Here is a 22224-nt window from a genome sequence, read left to right on the forward strand (position 1 = left end):
GGAGTACTGTTGCCACACCTGGGCAGGAGCTGCTAGAAAGGACTTATCCTGGCTTGATAGACTTCATAGCCTAGTAGGAGATGTCCTTTTCTCTTCCCTGCAACCTCTTTCTCACAGAAGAGATGTTGCGAGTTTGTCTCATGGCAAGTGCTCGACTAATCTCAAATCTATGATCCTCTCTCGCCAAACTTTCACGAGAAACACTCCTCTAGCTTGAAACACTATCAATAATTTCTCCCACTCTTTATCTGCGCCTTAACCTAAACGTAGATTCCATGAACAAAGTTTCTTTCTTAGAACTGCACACTTGTGGAACTCCAGCTGACTACAATATAGTTGTCTTCAAGTCCAACGTAAACAAGTTCTTGATGAGCCGTTCTGCTTAAGTTGACAAAATTACCGAATTTCCATTACGAACTGTTACTATATTGTCCAATTGACTATTGTACACTCTTTAACCCTTATCCTCGAGTGTCTGAGCCTTGATAAGTGATGATGCCTATGTAAAAAAAAAATTGCTGCACTTAGGAATTCCCTTCTTGGTCTCTGTTTCTCTGACTGTACTGACATGCAGAAATTCAATTGTAATGTGAACAGACATCTCGCTACTTAACTCCATACATAATATCCCTGTAAATCTGGGCACAAATAGTAGCCTCTCTCGACTAAGTGGCCTTGAGCCTCGTTTGGGGTGAAATAACAATAATAAAAGAAAGATTGTCGAGTTCTGTTATCACCTGTCAAAGACGTACTGTTGACGCCTTCGTATCAAACAAGAAAGACACCATTTCCTGTTTGTGCTTGTGTTATGTTGATAAATCGCACTATTAATCTCATCTTGGTGTTATTAGCCCAACGTTTCGGTCGCTGTAACCTGCGACCTTCTTCGGGTGTTGAAAACATGCTTCTTTTTTCTCTGCTAAAGAAAAAGAGGATTGGCTCTGCATTACAAGAATTCGAACCGTGGGTTTGAAGGTGGGTCCGTAGATCATAAAGAAAGTTTAATCTTTAGGGGGTCACTAAGATATTTTTAAAAGGCTTTCCTATGACTAAATTTTTCGGGATAACTATACAAATTGTTAAAGTTAGTGAAAAAAATGTTTTACGAAACAGAGGATCGATACCCACGCGAATTTTTTTTTTATGAAGTTACCTCCCTTGGACTGGGTATATGTTTTATTTTTTATTTTTCCGTGATTTTCTAATTAGGGGCGTTCAAATGCAATTTAGTTCTATACTAGGAGGTATTAATCAACATAACACAAGCATTCACATCTCATCTGAAAAATTCAGAATTGCATTATTTTATTGATCTCTAGACGTATTGAATATTAATGGATTTTATTCCATTAATAAATGATAAAGATCATCTCATATACAGGTTTAAAAAGGAAATGTCTTGCTTTTAAGTTTTTACATTCTAACACGTAAAATTTTCATTATTAATGCAATCGCATAGTTAGAGCTTAAGACAGACACACACTAAAATCTCCATTAGTGATGGAAATAATATACTGAATTGATCGAAGTAATAATTTTGGGCTTCAGACAGATCCAGTAAATATCTCACTGCTGATGCAATTCTCTACCTATATATAAGCCAGGTACGTCCAAGGATGGAGTACTGTTGCCACATCTGGGCAGGAGCTGCTAGAAAGGACTTATCTTGCCTTGATAGAGTTCAAAATAGACTTCGTAGCCTTGTGGGGGATGTCCTTTTCTCTTCCCTGCAACCTCTTTCCCACAGAAGATATGTTGCGAGTTTGTCTCTGCTTTATCGTTATTTTCCTGGCATATGCTCGGCTGAGCTCCATTCTATGCCCCCCCCCCTCGCCAAACTTTCACAAGAAACACCTGTCTAGCAGAAAACTAAATGAATGTGAAACGACGTCACCAATAAAGAAATACTATAAAAAGGAAAAGGAGCACACACGTTAGAGTTGTGGATGACGTTCGAGAACACGATCACATGAGTGACGTCACGGCCGTAACAATGAGGAAATAAATGGCGTCGTTACAAAAAAGCGAGTTGAAGTGCTTTTCTATTCTTTTGTCTTCTTTGCGACTGGGGCCACAACGTGTTGGTTCCCGGACATCGTTGCAGTGTCTTTTAATTGTGTTTTTTACATGGTTTGCTGCACTTTGATATGTTTTACCCATAAAACTGATTTATTGATTAATTGATGCAATTTACTTTGAATTACATACGGCGTAGTTTGTCAGCAAACGCTGGTTTTTGTTAGATCAATATGTATCAGTAAAACTGTGTCTGGCCAGTTTCATATGGGTGACCATTTCGGGAATACTAGTTGTTGTTGCATATATACAAGTGTGTATAATATCTCAGCAAGCTGAAAGTCCCTGTCTGGAATAGTTTTAGGTCGCTCTAGGGCAAGGTGTAGCACCTGTTAGACTTCCTCTGATATTCCAGAGGGTTACCATACGGGAAGTAGATGAAGCTCCTAAACCGTAGTAAAGGCAAACTATCAAGGAGAAGAAAACACTAATAAAAAAAATCGGATAGAAAGATTCTGTTAACCTTGTAAAGCAATATATGTAAAAAAAAAAAAAAAAAACAATCTGTTGTAAGCGCAAATGCCTCTTCAATACAAATCAAAAGAAAATTGAGTTCCAATCTATAGGCTCTCCTCGTCAAACTTTCACGAAAAACACTCGTCTAACTGAAACCATTATCAATAATTTCCCCCACTCTTTATCCGTGCCTAAACCTAAACATAGATTCCACGAACAAAGCTTCTTTCTTAGAACTGCACGCCTGAGGAATGGTCTTCCGTATTCCTGCTTTTCAACTGACTACAATGTAGTCGTCTTCAAGTCCAACATTAACAAATTCTTGATGAGCTATCCCCTTTAAGTAATCCAATTAATTAAATTCCCACTACTGAAGTAAAATGAAACATATATATATATATATATATATATATATATATATATATATATATATATGCATATATATATATAAATATATATGTGTGTGTGTGTGTGTATATATATATATAATTATTTCTACAACCAGACTACGCCGCAGCTCACAAGAGCAATGACAGCTAATAAACCGCAATAAACAATAGAACTTTCAGAATGTAAGAGAATATGTAATTATTTCCACAGTCAGAAACGACACAGTTCACAAGCTACACACACATATACACACATATAAATATATATGTATTTACATATATACATATATATATATATATAATTATATATATATATATATATATCTACATATATATATAATTATATATATATATAAATATATGTATTTATATATATAATTATATATATAAATATATGTATTTATATATATAATTATATATAAAATTATATAAATAATTATATATATAATTATATAATTATATATATAGTGAATGAATGACAAAAGTCTATATTCCAAAGTTCATGATGTTGACCATCTTATAATTTATTCCTTTAATTCTGTTGACATTTACAATTCGCGACAGTATCTGTTTCATAGCGCAAAATCAATCACTTAATTATTATATCAATCAGTGAATCTATTTTACCCTCACTCATCAGAAAAAATAGCAACAATCAATCCGTCCAAAGTAAATGAAGTGTGTTTCGACATGGTTAAAATCCGAAGATTGGAAGAGAAGCTGCAAATACCTTTAATAAGTTTTCATTTTGTAATTTTAGAAATAAAGTCACTAAACCCAATTATTCGTACAAACAAGTTCTATTAATTTAGGAATATCCTGGCAAAATGTTCTAATATGATAATTAGTGAATTTATTAGTACTAATTTATGCATGAATACTTGTGAAAAAATAACGTCAATAATTATAATCGATTATACATGTTTGCATATACTAAACTAAACTAAAAAAAACTGTTTACAATTTACAGTTAGATTAAATTATTTATTAATTTGAATTTGAAACAATACATACACTTTATTACTAATTCAATTATAATTCTTAGCATAAGTTAATTGTAAACACATAATTCCGTTTTGTTGAAATTTATAATTTTGCTAAATAATCTTTACCGGCAATTGTTTACCTTAAGTGTAAAAATTTATGTTTATATATATATTATTATATATTTATGTATTTACATATGTATAGTTTTATATATATATATATATATATATATATATATATATATATATACATATATATATATACGTATATATTTATATATGCATGTATTTGCATATATATAATTATATATATATATATGTATTTATATATAGTTTTATATATGTATTTACATATATATAGTCTTATATATGTATTTACATATATATAGTTATATATATATGTATTTACACACACATATATATAATTATATAGTAAGTTATGAAAATATATATGGCAATTTAGCTACACAGAATATTCCGCGTTTCATTCTCGTGAGTATTCTTAAGGCTCATGTGAAAATCTGTGGTTGTCGTGCGTTTATATATACGCACATGCTATTGAGTTTTTTGTAAGCCAATCAGCTTTGTAGTTGCCACTTTGTATGTGTGTGTTTGCCAGTGAGTTCGTTCCCTATGGACTCGAAAACAACTAGGCCGATTTTTAGGAAATTTCACAGGAAGATATCCATGAGCCTGGCAGTGTTCTTAAGTAGGTTTTGTATTGGAATGGCGTCGATAAGTATCGATAATCGAACGAATTCGATGTAAGAAGTAACAGCGATTTTGACCAAATTAACACCTTATACAACCTAACATTATAAAATCAACAGTAGATTGTTTATATGACAAGAGTGCGTTCGAAATGGATGTTTCTGCTTTAAGCACAATTTTATCGTGATAATAAAATTAGTAACACAATACAGCAAAGTATATAACTCACATGTATATAATCAAATAACATTGTAAATAACACCGTTAGGGTGGGGCATATACCGTAACCAGGTGCCGCAAAAACATCGTATTCCACATCGTAACCGGAAAAAACCGTATCCTAGATCTACCGTATCTACTGTGCTTGACGATGCCCGGAAAACTCGTCCCGGGAAAACTCGTATTTTCAATCGATATTTATTCAATAAGGGACCAGTTTTTCTACCTAGCAAAAGGGGACGACTTTTCCGGGGTCGAGTTTTCCGGGTACGAGTTTTCTGGTGACGAGTTTTCCGGAGACAAGCTTTCCGGAGACGAATTTTCCGGAGACGAGTTTTCCTAAATTCGTGCTTGACTTTTTCATTTTAAACTTAAATTGAGCCCTTATCACCGCACAAGCAGTAAAGCCAGGCATATAATATCAACAGTATGTTCTTTGATATGACAAGTGCGTTCGAAATTAATTATTCTGTTTAGAGCACAGTTGAAGCATGCTACTTGACTTTTGTATTATAATTTGTAATTCAAGCAATAATATATAAAAATAACTGTATAATATCAACAATAGGTTCTCTACAGTGCAACCTAGACTGCAATGTATTGTGGACTAAGTCACTGCGGGGAGGCATGTGAAGCTTCCTAATGGTTCACCGCGATGTGTCTCTTATTAGAGCAGGCAATCAATCGATTTTATTTAAAAATGACGATTTCGCCGATTTAGATGAGAACAAAAAGTGTGAAAAATTTGTTGATTATCATCCAATGCCGGGCAACGTTGGGTATCCCTGTTAGTATATATATATATATATATATATATATATATATATATATATATATATATATATATATATATATATATATGAAATTTATTTATGCAAACATTGATGGCTACATATGTGCATACATGTTTCTGTAATCACCCGCGTTGGGGGATTACGTCTTCAGGCCAAGAATTATCGTCGAGAACAATCTTGGCCTGAATACGTAACCCCCCCAACGCGGGTGATTACAGAAACATGTATGCACATATGTAGCCATCAATGTTTGTATAAATAAATTTCATATACCTGCTCTGTTCACTCATTGAGCACTCTTTGGTAGACACATGTTGTTTCATTGGATGTACTTCTAGGAAACTAAACTCTACTGGCTAAATAAATAAATAAATAAATAAATAAATATATATATATATATATATATATATATATATATATATATATATATATATATATATATAATGAAACATCGCCGTTTGCTTGTGGTAACCCATCACCTTTTTAGCTGAACTATCCCGTTTTCTTAGACGACCCCCGTCGAGAATATCTGCTTGTCGATCTAAATATTGGAAACAGTAATGTGTCTCGGCATCGCATTGATGCTAAACTTAAAGGTCGACACCATGTTTCTGGGAAAATGTCACTGAGAATTACAGTGTAGCGCCCCCCCCCCCGCTTCCATCCCAGACAAGCAAGCAGTGTTTGCAATGAAGCAAACCTTTTCAAATATTTATACAATGGTATCAAGCCCTCGGCGAGAAAGAGTTTCAAAACAGCCATGTCTCTTGGTGAGACGAGGCAGTCTATCTACTCCAGTGATGACACAACGTCGAAGAAAACAAGATGGCACACTATCGCTCTCCACGCACACTCTATTCCCCTCCCCTCAAAATTAATCTAACATCTATATACTGTATTTGTCTTAGTCTGTCTGTCCATACCAGCTTTTTGTGTGTTTTTTTTACACGGGTCACCACGTATCAAGGCCCGGATGCCACTCGAGGATAAGGATGAATGTGTGTACAGTAATCATTCGGACAATAGCGTAGTAATTGTTATTTGTGGAAATTTGGTAAAATTAGATCATTTAAGAGGACCGTTCAATTAGCACTTGTTTACATTGGACTTGAAGACGACAATACTATTGTCAGCTGAAAAGCAGACCAGCAAACAGAATTCCACAAGCTGGCGGTTCTAGGAAAGACGCTTTTTTCATCGAATCCATTTTTAGGTTAAGGCACCGATAAAGAGCGGGAAAACATTTTTATACTGGTTTTGGGTCGACGACTGTTTTTTTTTCTGTTTATTTGTTTGTTTGTTTTTCATTGGTAAGGAGGCATACATTGGAGCTCAGTCGAACATTTGCCAAAAAATAACGATAGAGCAGAGACACGCTCGCAAAGTCTTTTTTGTGGGGAAGGGTTTGCAGAGAAAAGAAAAGGACATTACCTATCAGAATACGAGGTCAGTTTTTAACTCTAATAAGGCAGGATAGGTGTCTCCGAGCGGCTCCTGCCCAAGTGTGGCAACATCTTTCCCAGAATTCAATATAAATAAATAAAAACAAAAAATATCGAACAATTCTTTACGATGTGTGGCACAATGATGTATCTCCCATTTTGGGTAAGCTGGGTGCTTCTACATTAATAAACCTTGTGCCTAACTTGTTCTTTACTGATGATGAAGTGAAAACGTGTCATGCAGGTGCTTTGTGATTTTGAAAATGTGAGAACATATCAACTAGGTTTGACTGTCAATTGTTTATGAAATTTTGGTCAAAGGTCAAAATAATTCGAGAAAAGTCAGGCTTGCATGCGGGAAGCTGAATTTAAAACACAACATTGCGTTGAAATGCATATTTCTCTCTCTCTCTCTCTCTCTCTCTCTCTTTCTCTCTCTCACACACACACACACACTCTCTCTCTCTCTCTCTTTCTCTTTCTTTCACTCCCTTTCTCTCTCTTTCTTCATTGAAAGAGAGAATTGAATATGATTGTATGGTTTTATACAGTTGAGGCTTGGATTCTGTCTTTATTTAAATATGCTCCGCCAGTGTTAAACGTAAAATAAATAAAACAAAACAATGTTCAAACTTTATGAATATCTCTCTTTTTATGTCTTTCACCCTCTTTCTCTCTCTCTCTCTCTCTCTCTCTCTCTCCTTCGGTCACTCTCTTTCCCCTCTCTTGCAATGAAGAAGAGGGAAATTGTAATTCTATTGTTTTAAACATTTGAAGCTTGCGCCTTGTACAGAACAGGCGCACAAATATAGCAGTTTTGCTGCACGCATAGATCGACGACGAAATATGCCCTTTCATCGTTAAACGTAAAATAAATTAAATATTTTTATAAAAATGCACTTGTTCGCTATTTTTGTACAAGCGTTCGATTTCAGCATGCGGTTCCTGCCATTAGTACTGACGATTGGAATGCTATTTGTACCGATACAATGCAGATTCAAGAAGCGGCCCATGCCAGCCGGTTATAGCCGACGACATCTCAACCTGTTGCTGTTTCCATGTGTCTATCGTTTGATATCGTTTTTCCTCCAGGAAAACTGAATGCGTTCCAAGGACGTTCCTCAACCAATAACTCTCCCCGGCAAACGATAATTTCATATTTAACCAATAACTGTCCCCGGAACGAAAATTTCATATTAAAAAAAAAATCACATCAATTGATTAATAAGCGCTATGCTTTTTGTGCGAAATTTCCACATTTTTAAGCAAAATCGACGACGTCATCATTTTTTGTACAATTGCACACGATTAAACTGTATGTAAATTTGACGAAAAAAAATAATGCAAGTAACATATTTTTTGTGTGTTTTATTTTGATATTTACACAAATATATTTAGCTAAAAATACAAATGTATTATTTTAAAATATTTATATAGTTATTTACCCACTTGTCTAATATTTTTCTTATTCAGTAAATATACTTATTGAAACAAATGTATTTAGATATGTTACGTTATAACGATATAACGATATCTGTTGTGGTGGACTACCTGTGTTATCTAGAAATGAACTGGTTTATGCACAATAATCCGCCCTCGCCAATCTTTCACTAGAAACACCCGTCTAGCTGAAGCCACTGTCAGTAATTTTTCCCACTCTTTATCTGTGCCTAAATCAAAACATAGATTCCATGAACAAAGCTTCTTTCTTAGAAGTGCACGCTTGTGGAACTCTCTTCCGTTTGCCTGTTTCCCACCTGACTACAACTTGGATGTCTTCAAGTCCAACATAAACAAATTCCTGATAAACCGCCCCCTTAAGTAAGACACTTTATCAAATCTCCATTGATAACGATTACTACGATATTGTCCCATTGATTACTGTACACGCAATAACCCTTATCCCCAAGTGGCTTCCGGGCCTTGATAAGTGGTGACTTCCTTGTAAAAAAGAAAAAAAAATACCGGAAGATAAAATCGTATGGCGGAAGTCGATATCCGGTTACGTTCGTCACTTTAAATACATGCTTTTTTCTTCTATTTTACAGAAAAATTGTACATAAATTCCATCACATAATCTGGGGATGTTTTAAGTAGATAAACGCCATGGAGAGAATGAGGTATTATGTTGATAGTGCTTAGGTTAGGGCAAATAATAAAGTCTGAGATAAATGCATAGAAATTAGTTTAGATGACCCTCGAACCCTTCTTCACCCCCTACTTGGTCTTGTGCCTAAGTAACTTGGCTCCAAATGAGGCTCTTGTAGTAGATAATACCAAGCACTAAATATTGATATCCGGTATATACTGTTTGTATACTAGACTGGCGGCTGAAGTGTGGTGTCTGCTCAGATGCTGCACTCAAATTAATTGTATTTAGTCAATGGAGGGGAAAACCATTCCATACTAAGACAAGTTTTTTTTTTTTTTTTTTGCAAACTGCCAAAGTGGCTCCTTTTGTAGGGAGCTGGTTTTCTCCCACATTAAAAATGACCTTGTGTCACATTTTGTTTTACGTTGGGAAGAAATAGATATCAATCGGTATCCGGTAGACCAACCAAAGTAGCTCGTCAGCTGAACGAACAACCCTCACTTGTCTGTTTCTGTCAATTCATTTTACTATATTACCGTGTTCTGTTTTCCTCGTGACCTCTTAGACAGGGACACTAAGATAAATTCCTTCTCCGTTATGGGCTTCCATATTTTAGGGGTTAAAAAGCCGCCATAAACCTAAGGTACTAGTGAAATTTGGCTGTTAACGGGTCAAATTTCAAAGATTTGATCTTTGAAAACTCTATCAAACTCCTCCGCCAATTTTGTGTCTAAAAACTTGGAATTTTAGATGTAGGTTACTTGGACATGGATCAAACTTTTTAATTTGATTTGAGCCCAAAGTAATAAATATTAAGGAGTCAAAACTGGGGTCAAAGTTTTTAAAAATTCGACAAAAAAAAAACACGCTATCAATTTACCCACAGTAGAATTTTCACAGCCCATTGTTCTATCATTGATGCTAAGCGACGACGTGAAAAAAAATGGCTTTACCAATAATGGATAAATTAAAATAACGGTTTCGATTATCGATTATCGGTAATTATCGGGGGTATTCTGAGACAAAAACTTTACAAGAATCGCTCCATGACTTATACGCTAAAGTTCTGTAAATTTTTAAAGAAAATCTGTTCAGCCGTTTCGAACAATTTTTACCTTACTCAATGAATATCCGTGCATATTATTATTTCCTTGTATTTTTTGAATCATTCAAATTACGGTTCCCATCTTGGATGTCATTCTCACAATGTTCCAGCTGATGTAACCTCCGACCTTCTTAAAATACATTACGTCAAACTCGGGAATTTTGCTGTCCAACTCAGCATCCTTTATTTCATGCGAATAGTAGCATGAGCACTTCTGCATGCCAGTGTCATATCAGCAACAGAGGCGAGTTATCGAACCCCGTTCTTCGAAAGAGAAATGACACCTAGCGGCTATTATGTGAACCTCAAATATAAACAAGTGTTTACGATAATGAAAAAATATATAATAATGAAATAAATAACACAAAAATATAGGAAAATCGAAACATTTATTGTATAAAAAATGTATCAAAATATGATTTTTATGTATTAATATATATTTTTTTTTCTATTAGTGATTTAATGTATCGAAATATAATTTTAGTTTGTTAATGTAGCAAAATAGAATTTTTGTTTGTTAATGTAGCAAAATAGAAGTTCAGTTTGTTAATGTAGCAAAATATAATTTTAGTTTGTTAATGTAGCAAAATATAATTTTAGTTTGTTAATGTAACAAAATAGAATTATTGTTTGTTAATGTAGCAAAATATAATTTTAGTTTGTTAATGTAGCAAAATAGAAGTTCAGTTTGTTAATGTAGCAAAATATAATTTTAGTTTGTTAATGTAGCAAAATACAATTTTAGTTTGCTAATGTAACAAAATATAATTTTACTTTTTAAAAGAAGCAACATATAATTTTAGTTTTTAATGTAGCAAAATATGATTTTAGTTTGCTAATGTAGCAAAATACAATTTTAGTTTTTAAATCAAACAAAATATAATTTTAGTTTGTTAATGTACCAAAATATAATTTTAGTTTGTTAATGTAGCAAAATATAATTTTTGTTTGTTAATGTAGCAAATATAATTTTAGTTTGTTAATGTAGCAAAATATAATTTTAGTTTGTTAATGTAGCAAAATATAATTTTAGTTTGTAAATGTAGCAAAATATAATTGTAGTTTGTAAATATAGCAAATATAATTTTAGTTTTAAATGTAGCAAAATACAATTTTAGTTTGTTAATGTAACAAAATATAATTTTACTTTTTAAATGAAGCACAATATAATTTTAGTTTGTTAATGTAGCAAAATATAATTTTAGTTTTTAAATCTAACAAAATATAATTTTAGTTTGTTGATGTAGCACAATATAATTTTAGTTTGTTAATGTAGCAAAATATAATTTTAGTTTGTTAATGTAGCAGAATATAATTTTTGTTTTTTAATGTAGCAAAATATAATTTTAGTTTGTTAATGTAGCAAAATAGAATTTTAGTTTTTTAATATAGCAAAATATAATTTTAGTTTGTTAATGTAGCAACATACAATTTTAGTTTGTTAATGTAGCAAAATAGAATTTTAGTTTGTTAATGTAGCAAAATATAATTCGAAATCGAAACATATTACGCCCCCCCCCCAACAAAGTAAAAACATTAAAAGTTTTGAGTCCAGCTATGTTTTGACCAGGACGAATATTCTCGCCAATCGGAATCGGGAATCTAAAAGATCGGAACTTTTGGGTTGGTATTTAAAACGCAAATCTTTGAACCTGATTTTTGAGTCGAAAAATAAGTCTTTAAAAAGGTGGTTGAACCTTAATTTTCTATTGCTGGTATAAATAATAAAAGGATAAACATTTATTGATGTAAAATCACCAGGAAACTAATGTAAAAATTGTGCTGGAAAAGGGTACGGTAAAAATGGCACCGGTAAAAATGGCACGAGTAGATAAATAGGACAAAACGACGCAAATAAAAAATATTTGCTTTGAATCGGGAATTTAGAGCAGATCCAATAATTGTATCGGAATCATGTTGAAAACATTAGAATCGTCCCATCACTAAATGTAATTGCTCAATATATGTTACCCTGACATAGGCTGACATATATTCGGTGGGTTTTTAACACTATTTTGTATATTTTTTATTTTTAACTCATTTTCCAATACTTACCGTGTTCAGCAGAGTGTCCGGCGCCATTTAAAATTTTCCAATAGATCGGTAAACACTGAATGGTTTTCGAGCTGATAAACATGTTACATTAAATAAAAACACTAAAAAATTATCCAGTTAGGTAGAAAAGTAACTTATCTTGTCTTTGATAACATTTATTTGTTATATATATTCTTTTGGCAAGTTTTTCGAATCTATGCGTATAGTAATATAACCCAAAACTCCTGATATAGTATGACCCAAGTAACTCGAATGTAAGAGAATTCTCTTATATCCGGGTTACACTGTAATACCAGTAGTGGAAGCAAAATCAAATTTTAAAAAAAGATAATTTAACAAAGCGTTCTTAGCATGGGGAAATATGTACAGATTTTCCGATTCCAATACAGATTTGGATACCCGATTAATCGTCCCAACACTAGCTAAAAGCTACGGGTAAGTGTTTCTTTGTTCAGGGAGTCATCTGATTTTCACCCAGAAAGATGCGCACATTTGGCACGGCTAAAACCCACCGAACGTGGCAATTTCCGAATCTCCCCTTAAAAAAAAATAAAAGCAAAGGGTTTAAGGGGCCTCCGCAGTTAACTAATCTTATTTCAAATTTATCTTCCTCAAAGGAGGCAAATAAAAAAATTTAAGACAACTAGCCGACAAATCCCGGTTCTTGCAAAGTCACAGGTGCGACCCACTCCAAAGCGGAGATTAACAAAGTTGGAGGATCCGAGAACTGCGCCGCCAATCTTTTGTGAGCTTGAAAAGAGCCGACCATGTTTTATGGGAGTTAAGAGGTTTTTTAATAACTAACTCTCGGCTCAGTACTTGATAAGTGCTGACCCCGGGGGCATGAGTCAATAGTCGAGCCTCGAAATGGGCCGACATCAAACCAGTTTTCCTTGTTGATAAGAACGGCTTCATGTAGCCAGGGTCGTAAATGTTCTTGCGTTGCCGAGATACGAGGCTCTTCTTAACTGCTTGCCGTTGGCAAGGGATTCTGAGATGAAAAATGAAGAGGAATAGTCATAAAAAAATGCGAAAAAGATAAGAACAGAGAGAGAGAGAGAGAGAGAGAGAGAGAGAGAGAGAGAGAAAGGGACAGACAGAAAGAGAGACCGAGAGAAGGAAAGGGAGAACGGGGTAGATGGGAAAGAAAGCTAAAGAGAGAATTAGTGGCCTGGCAAGGCTACAGGGGAGACAACTGAAGCAGTAGCAGTGTCAGAAGTCACCATTAAAAATGCGTGATAAAAACTTGAATAATTAGACTTACTATCTTTCGAAGCTTATAACTACTTGAAAAATGTAATTTAAACCCTAATCTTTTTCAATAAAAGGAGCAAAGACAAAATTTTATAATAATAACAGGTTTCATAGCAAAATATGAAATATTTGTTCGGTATTTTTTTAGTTTACCGACCCCTCGGCATTCACCTTTAATTTGTCGACTTTTATAAGATTTCGTGTCCGTTGAGAACGAATATCGCATTTATTTTTTCGCAAACAAGTAGTTATCCATATTTAAAGACATTCAGTATCCATCGTAATCACTATTGTTTTTTTCTGGCGGCCATCTTGTTTCACATTTAGGAAAAAACGACAAAAAGAACCAAACGGAGCCAAATGGGCCAAAACATGCCTACCACCCTAACATTTCTCGGCTTCAAGGCCGAAATGACCCCCCCCTTCACCCTTCCGGATATTTTTCCGCTTCCCGATATCGAAACGGACAATCTTTTTTTTTTTTCACTTTCTTAATTATATTCAGTGTTTTCACTTTCTTACTAAACTGCGCACGCGCATAGTCTCTTGACGTTTCACAATGTTGCATAAATACATGGCGGACATTTTAAATGACAAATATTTTTCATAAAATAAAAAGTTTTCACTTCATTTAAGAGTAAAAATATTGCTGTAAGAAAGTGTTCACAAGCGGTTTAAAAAAGCATATTTTAAAAAAATAAAAAAATCATATTTTTATTATTTTTTAAAAATCTTTAATAGTTTATTTTGGAAGTATATCCATTAAGAAATTAAACAACCCACTTTAAAAAGAGAAATTATGAGTTTTGTATATTTTATTCGCAGTTTTGTGTTAGGGGTGTCAAAAATTCTCAAAAAATTCTTACACACCTACTGAAGCAGCAAAACTGAAGCTGGCCTGCAAGATATTATACAAATATCTATGCGTGAGGTCGCCAAGCTAATCAAGAACCTTGATTCCAGTAAAGCAACTGGCCCTGATGGCATTCCAGTTATAGTGCTGAAAAAGCTCCAACCAGAACTTGCCCCCATACTTACAAAACTGTTTAAGCATTGCCTTAAGGAGAAGTGCTTTCCACCACCCTGGAAAACCTCATCAGTATGCCCTGTATTTAAGAATTCAGGTGAAAAGTCATCTCTATTTTAGTACAGACCAATCAGTCTCCTGTGTGTCATGAGTAAGTTGTTGGAATCCATATTAAATAAAGAAGTAGTCAACCACTTCAACAGAAACAACCTTCTTAGTGACATGCAATATGGTTTCCGCTCTGCAAGATCTACAGCAGATGTGCTTACGGTTATATCACATAGGATTAGTGAATCCCTTGACAAAGGTTTCCAGGGCAATTGCTCTTGACATATCGAGGTCTTCGATAAGGTATGGCATAAAGGCCTACTTCACAAGATTTCCAGCTACGGTATTACTGGAAATGTTTTCTCAATTATTAAATCATTTCTCTCTGATAGTTTCATAAGATTAGTGGTTGATGGGCAGAAATCAGAGGGCCACAGTATTAATGCTGGAGTCCCCCAGGGGTCCATCCTGGGCCCAACTCTCTTCCTGATCTACATCAATGATCTCCCAAAACACATACTTAAATAATTCGTTGACTTCTATGCTGATGACACGACCATCTATGGCAACACATCAAACGCCGTAAATGACAAAGTTCTCTCTAATTCTCTCTCCTCTGATCTTGAGCACGTGGTACAATGGGAGAAGAGGTGGCTGGTCACTTGTAATGCATCCAAAACCAAACTTCTATCTTTACATCATCAATGCTCTGATCCCCATCCGACATCAATTGAAATGGATGGCTCTCGTCTTGGAGAGGCTCCATGTTTTGACAAGCTTCTGTGTTTGACCTTTATTCCTGATCTGAAATGGAACACGTACATCAAATCTATTGCCAGGGACGCTGGCAAAATGGTGGGATCCTTCTACCGCTCCTGAAGATATCTCACTACTGATGCAATTCTCTATCTGTATAAAAGCCAAGTACGTCCAAGGATGGTGTACTGCTGCCACATCTGGGTAGGAGCTGCTAAAAACAGCCTATCCTACCTTGGCAGAGTACAAAATAGACTTTGTGGTTTAGTGGGGGATGCCTTTTTCTCTTCCCTGCAACCTCTTTCCCACAGAAGAGACGTTGCGAGCCTGTCTTTGTTTTGTCGCTATTTCCATGCCAGGTGCTCGTCTGAGCTCCAATCCCTCGTCCCCCCCTCGCCAATCTCTCACGAGAAACACCCGTCTAGCTGAAACTACTGTCAATAAGTTTCCCCACTCTTTATCTGTGCATAAATCCAAACGTAGATTCCATGAGCAAAGCTTCTTTCTTAGAACTGCACGCCAGTGGAACTCTCTGCCGCTTGCCTGTTTCCCACCTGACTACAACTTGGACGTCTTCAAGTCCAACATAAACAAATTCCTGACAAACCGCCCTCTTAAATAAGACACTCTATCAAAACCCCCAATTCTAATGATTACTACAATACTATCTCATTGATTACTGTACACGCAATAACCCTTATCCCTGAGTGGCCTTCGGGCCTTGATAAGTGGTGACCTCCATATATGTATATATATGTATATATATATATATATATATATATATATATATATATATATATTACCATGGGGTCCCGATTTCGAATCTCGCTAGCTTCAGCCACTGATGAGTCGCAGATGACGAAACGCGTGTCAGTGGATAATTATATTTTAAAAACGTATCGCACAAACAAAAACAAATAAAATAACATCTACGTAAATCGCGATATAGCCAAATAGTCGTGCGAGATGGTTCAGTGCTAGGAGTTTAGGCTTTTTACCATGGGGTCCCGATTTCGAATCTCGCTAGATTCAGCCACTCTTATGAGTCGTAGACGACGAAACACGTGTAAGTAGATAATTAAGTTTTAGAAAAAATATATATATGCCCTCCCCATTTGGGGGTACCAAATTGGTAAAAGGAAAAATTATTCCTAACTCGCATTTAGGTAAAAATGCACCTTCGTATAAATAATTGAATTCATTGAAAATATATCGCAAAAACAAATAAAATAACACCCACACCCACACACACACACACACACATATATATATATATATATATATATATATATATATATATATATAATTTAAAGGAGATTAGAACAATAGTCTAAAGAGCAGAGTGTATTTTAATGTAATAGTGAAATTACTAGTTTAATTAAAATACAGGAAAGAAAAAGTGCTCGTTGTAATTAATAAATATATATATATATATATATATATATATATATATATATATATATATATATATATATATATATATGAGGACAATAAGAAAAAAATAAAGTCACAAAATCTATATATTGGTAAATATAGATTTATACATTTATTCAATAAGGATACACAGACATTTAGTTAGAGGGGACTCTTTATGCCAAGGCATTTCGAAGCCTATATAAGCTCCAATGAAACTTGTTGAGGTTTATATTATGCCGATAAGTTTCCTCAATCTCTACTCTTAACTTACTAAGCTATATATATATATATATATATATATATATATATATATATATATATATATATATATATATATATATAACCTTATTAAACATTCCAAAATCATAGAAATATACACTTAATTCACATTCATATTGTTTAAATTACCGCGTCTTACACGTTTTTCGTTGAACAGCATAAACCAAACAAATCACCATTAGTTCATCAAAGTATAATCTGCAAAGTTTTTTTTCTTTTGTTAAAAAAACAAAACATAAGTAATTTGAACATTTAAAAATGTTAACACTCTAATAAAAACAGTAAAAAAAATTACTTGTTATAAACATTAAAGACACACAGGTATGCAGAAGAAAGGAAAAGAAGTTTTGTTCGCAGACCACGAGTTGAACAGGCTAATTCTTTACGCCATATTTGAATTCATACTGAGTTATCAGCCTTACCAAATGTTACATATTTATTTGTGAGGTGAAAAACAAAAAAATAAGAATAAAAACTAATAAAGAAACTCTAAAAAATACAAGAATAGTAACAATAATAATAATAATAATAATAATAATAATAATAATAATAATAATAATAATAATAATAATACGCTCTAAAAACGTTGAATGAAATAATTAGTAGTAACAAAAGAAATATTAAATCTGGGGTTTGTGTTACTATACATATAGATTCGAAAAAGAGGACAAAAAATATACAACAAATAAATGTTACCAAAGGCAAGATAAGTTACTCTTCTACCTATCTGGAAAAGTTTATAGTGGGTTTATTCACTTTCAAACGTGTAATCGGTTCGAAAATCATGCAGTGTTTATCGATATATTTTCAAAAGAAAAATGTCGGCATGCTCATTGTTGAATGCGGTAAGTTTGGGCAAATGAGTTCAAACAAACAAATTATACAAAATACTGTTAGAAACCCACCGAATATATGTCCACCTATGTCACGGTAACATATATTGCGTGAGTGTCTAGCAGTTTTTTTTATAATTTTTTTGTTTAAACACGTTTTCCCAAACTTACCGTGTTCAACAGCACCCATGCCGCCATTTGCAATTTTCAAATACATCGGTAAACACTGTATATTTTTCAAGCCGAATAAACACGTTACATTAAATAAAAACACGAAAATATGATCCAGTCAGGTAGAAATGTAACTTGCTTTACATAACATTTACTTGTTATGCATTTGTTTTTTGACAATTTTTCGAATCTATGTGTATAGTAAAACAAACCCGAAATCTGTAATGTTAGGAAAGTTCCTATTTCGCAGCTTTCGGAAGCGTTTTGAGTGAATGAATAATAATAATAAATAAATAAAAATAGAAATACGATATTTGATTTTTAAAATGGTTTTATCTTATTTGGATAATAAAAATGGAAATCAAATTGTATTCAGCTAGAAAGCAGGCAAACGGAAGAGAGTTCCACAGATATGCAATTCTAAGAAAGAAACTTTGTTCATGGAACCTACGTTTAAGTTTAGGCACAGATAAAGAGTGTGGAAAATTATTGATAGTAGTTTTGGCTAGACGAGTGTTTTTGCGTGAAAGTTTGGCGAGGGGGGGCATAGAGTTAAGCTCAGACGAGCACCTGTCATGAAAATAACGATAAAGCAGAGACAGGCTCGCAACGTCTCTTTGTGAGAAAGATGTTGCAAGGAAGAGAAAAGGGCATCCCCCACTAAGATATGAAGTCTATTTTGAACTCTGCCAAGGCATGATAAGCTGCTTCTAGCAGCTCCTGCCCAGATGTGGCAACAGTACTCCATCATTGGGCGTACCTGAGCTTTCTATAGGTAGAGAATTGCATCAGCTACTGGAGCGGTAGAAGGATTCCACCGTTTTTCCAGCGGCCTTGGCAACAGATTTGATATACGTGTTCCATTTCAGATCAGGAGTCAATGTCAAGCTCAGATCCTTGTCAAAGCATGCAGCCTCCCTAAGACGAGAACCATTCATTTCAGTTGATGCCAGATGAGGATCAGAGCGGTGTTGATGTAAAGATAGAAGCTTGGTTTTAGATGCATTAAAAGTAACCAGCCACCGCTTTCCCCATTGTACCACGTGACTAAACACTATCTTCTAGTGTCTAGGGTCTCTCTGTACAGCTGGTTGCCATAACAACCTGAAATGAGTATATTTTTCTCTAAAAGTAAACCCTGACCAAATATTTAAAACCACATAGTATTCACTGTCCAAATAAGATCTCCTCACGATGGCTAATTCACATTAGCTTTTACGAGTAATGGTGCACTTTCCCCAAGCTGGATACTCTACCAGACTAGATAAAATCTTGTCCTGGAATCCAATAAGACCAAGAGGCCAAAACGAAAGATATACTGCAACATATGACAATGTTTAATTGGGCAGACGGGAATTATTTTCTCAATTTATTTACTAACTCAGTGTTTGAGAGATAAAGAACTTTAACGGAACATTCAAATATCTATGTACTTCAAGTGTTAGTCCCACGTAGTGGGCTCCTAAATTTCAGAGAACTGCAACTGAAGAAAAATAAAACAAAAAAGTGACTGGGTTCTATATTAATTTGGAATACTAACTTTAAAGATACTTTTTTATATTAAAACTAGTCTACGGCGTCACTTTATTGAGACAAATTACCAAGGTCATGCTGAAAATGCCTAATCTCAAATGAAATAAATAAATTGTATATTGTTCATAGGATCTAAATGAATCCGTTAATTAAGCAAATACTTATAAATCTACGTCATACATACTTATTCTACTGTATCTTTCCTTAATATAGAATCCGCCCTTAATTCCCTACGTTTGTTACATAAGAATGGCTGTCCCCTTCTCATATAAATAAAAGAGCAAAGTAGGTAAGTGAAAATGATATTAGGAAAAGGCTAGAATCGAACCCAGTAGACAAGTGTAAAAAATAATAGATATTGAAATCTTAGGAATGCAGAACGATTGGCATTGTTCTCGCAAATAACTAATATTATTTATGTCAGAGATAAAGCGATTGTCCATTCTTTTAGAAATAACTTGATATTAAATATGTCAGTTAAAAGAATGGACAATAAAAAAGTTGAAAATGTTAAGCAACAAATAGGTTAAATGATACAATTTAATTTACAGATTTCTTTTGTTTATCAGATTAAATACATTTTTATTTTAAATACACGTGCAAAGGACACGGGTAAATTAAAACGTGATAAAGTCATGTTCGTTGACCACACTTCTGACGTCATAAAGAAAGGAGATTCTCAATATATTGAGACAGGATTCGAGGTTCGAGACAGCGATAGAATCAGTTAGATATGAGAGTCGGACAGCGACTTAGTGAAGCTTAGAGGCGAAAGGGGGAAGTGGAGACCATGAAGTCATACAAGCTTTATAAAGAATCACGATCTATATTTTGTAACTGTTTGTCTTCGTGTCGTCGTAAATGTACATTGTATAACCCCTCCAAGTATTGTCTGACCCCTCCTTCCTTCATCATAAGTAATGTATCAGCCTTCTGAGGTAAAAGAACTGTATTACACATGCCTTCAATAATGTATCTCTCAGAATATAAATGTCATTATTATTTATTATGACTCCACACTGAGTACGTGCTACGCAACACATTATTATTAGTCACAGTGTAATTACGACCTAAGATTTTATTTTATTTTATATTTTATTTTATTTTTACTTTATTTTTATGATACCTATTCTACTTTAATTTATTATGTGTCATTTGTTGTTATCAACCTCCGGTAGTTTCGTCCAGAGGGGAAAATTCTGGCTCCTTTAAGATAAACATATTCAAGTTATCCAAAAGCTCTCAATTAAATGCGAATATTCACTAACTGAGATTTTATTAAGACCAATAACATCAGTATCTTTAAAATTTAATAAACCGATTGTTATATTTTTAAATACTTCCATATCCAACCTATCTTCAAGATTATCTAAGCAATGAATAATTTATGGATCAAATTTGACTTAGAAAGTTCGCAGGTATTAACATTCTTACACATAAACCTCATTTGAAAAGGGTTTTTAAGAATTCTTATTTATTTATTTATATTAGCATTAATCATCTATTTAATCTGCTTACTTCAGATACTCTAACAAATACTATCTTTATTATATATTAAATTTTTATAGCATACTTTGTAAAATTTTCCTTGGATGAAACGCTTTTCTATCTTATATATATATATATATATATATATATATATATATATATATATATGTACTGGGTGTCTCAATAAAATGTATACACTCTTTAAATTATCTCAACTTGCTACATGAATACGCTCTGCCACGTTCCAAAAAGATGTTTAGGAATAAAGAATGGCACTTCCAGCAGGATGGAGCACTTTTCCATTATCATCATGACGTAAGAGCATATCTTGATAGCAAGATCTTGATTGATGCGAAACAGATAGTTAGGACGAAGAAATTTGACCCCCCCCCCATGGATTTTCCTCTTATTGGGGGGCGAGGTTGTGTTTAAACACACTCGATTCACACCACAAAACGAGCTACAATGAATGAGCTGAAAGCAACGATTGAAAGAAGATGGGTCAACATACCAATTGAACTGATCAGAAACGTTTTTGATTCAATCAGTGAGCGTTGTCAGCTGTTCATGGACCACAATGGCCAAAAATTGTAACACTTTCGATAATTAGCTGGTTTCTATATTTGTTCACAATATTTTGATGTATGAAACTTCTATTTCTTATGTTGGTTTTATGGTCATTTAAAGAGTGTATATATTTTATTGGGACACTCTGTATGCTTCAATTAGAATTATTTGTGTAGTCACAGTTTTTTTTAACTCCTCTCCGCTCTTACTCCATTCCACTACCAAATATTCTAAAAAAAACCCTTAAAAAGTTAGTCTGAACAAAAAGCGCTTCGGGTGTATTTTAACGATCTTGTTTTTAATCGACTTATTTATTTTACGGAATTGTACATTTGTTACGTGTAACTTCCCCCAATTTCTCACCCCGTTTTCCATCTTATTTTAGTCGATTAAATATCCGCTATGGTTCACTTTTTTATAATCTATATATATATATATATATATATATATATATATATATATATATATATATATATATATATATATATATTAATAATTTCCAGAGAAATAGATATAAAAAAGAACGG

Source organism: Euprymna scolopes, chromosome 36 (genome assembly GCF_053919585.1).
Source record: "Euprymna scolopes isolate OS-2025 chromosome 36, ASM5391958v1, whole genome shotgun sequence".
NCBI lineage: Eukaryota > Metazoa > Mollusca > Cephalopoda > Sepiida > Sepiolidae > Euprymna > Euprymna scolopes.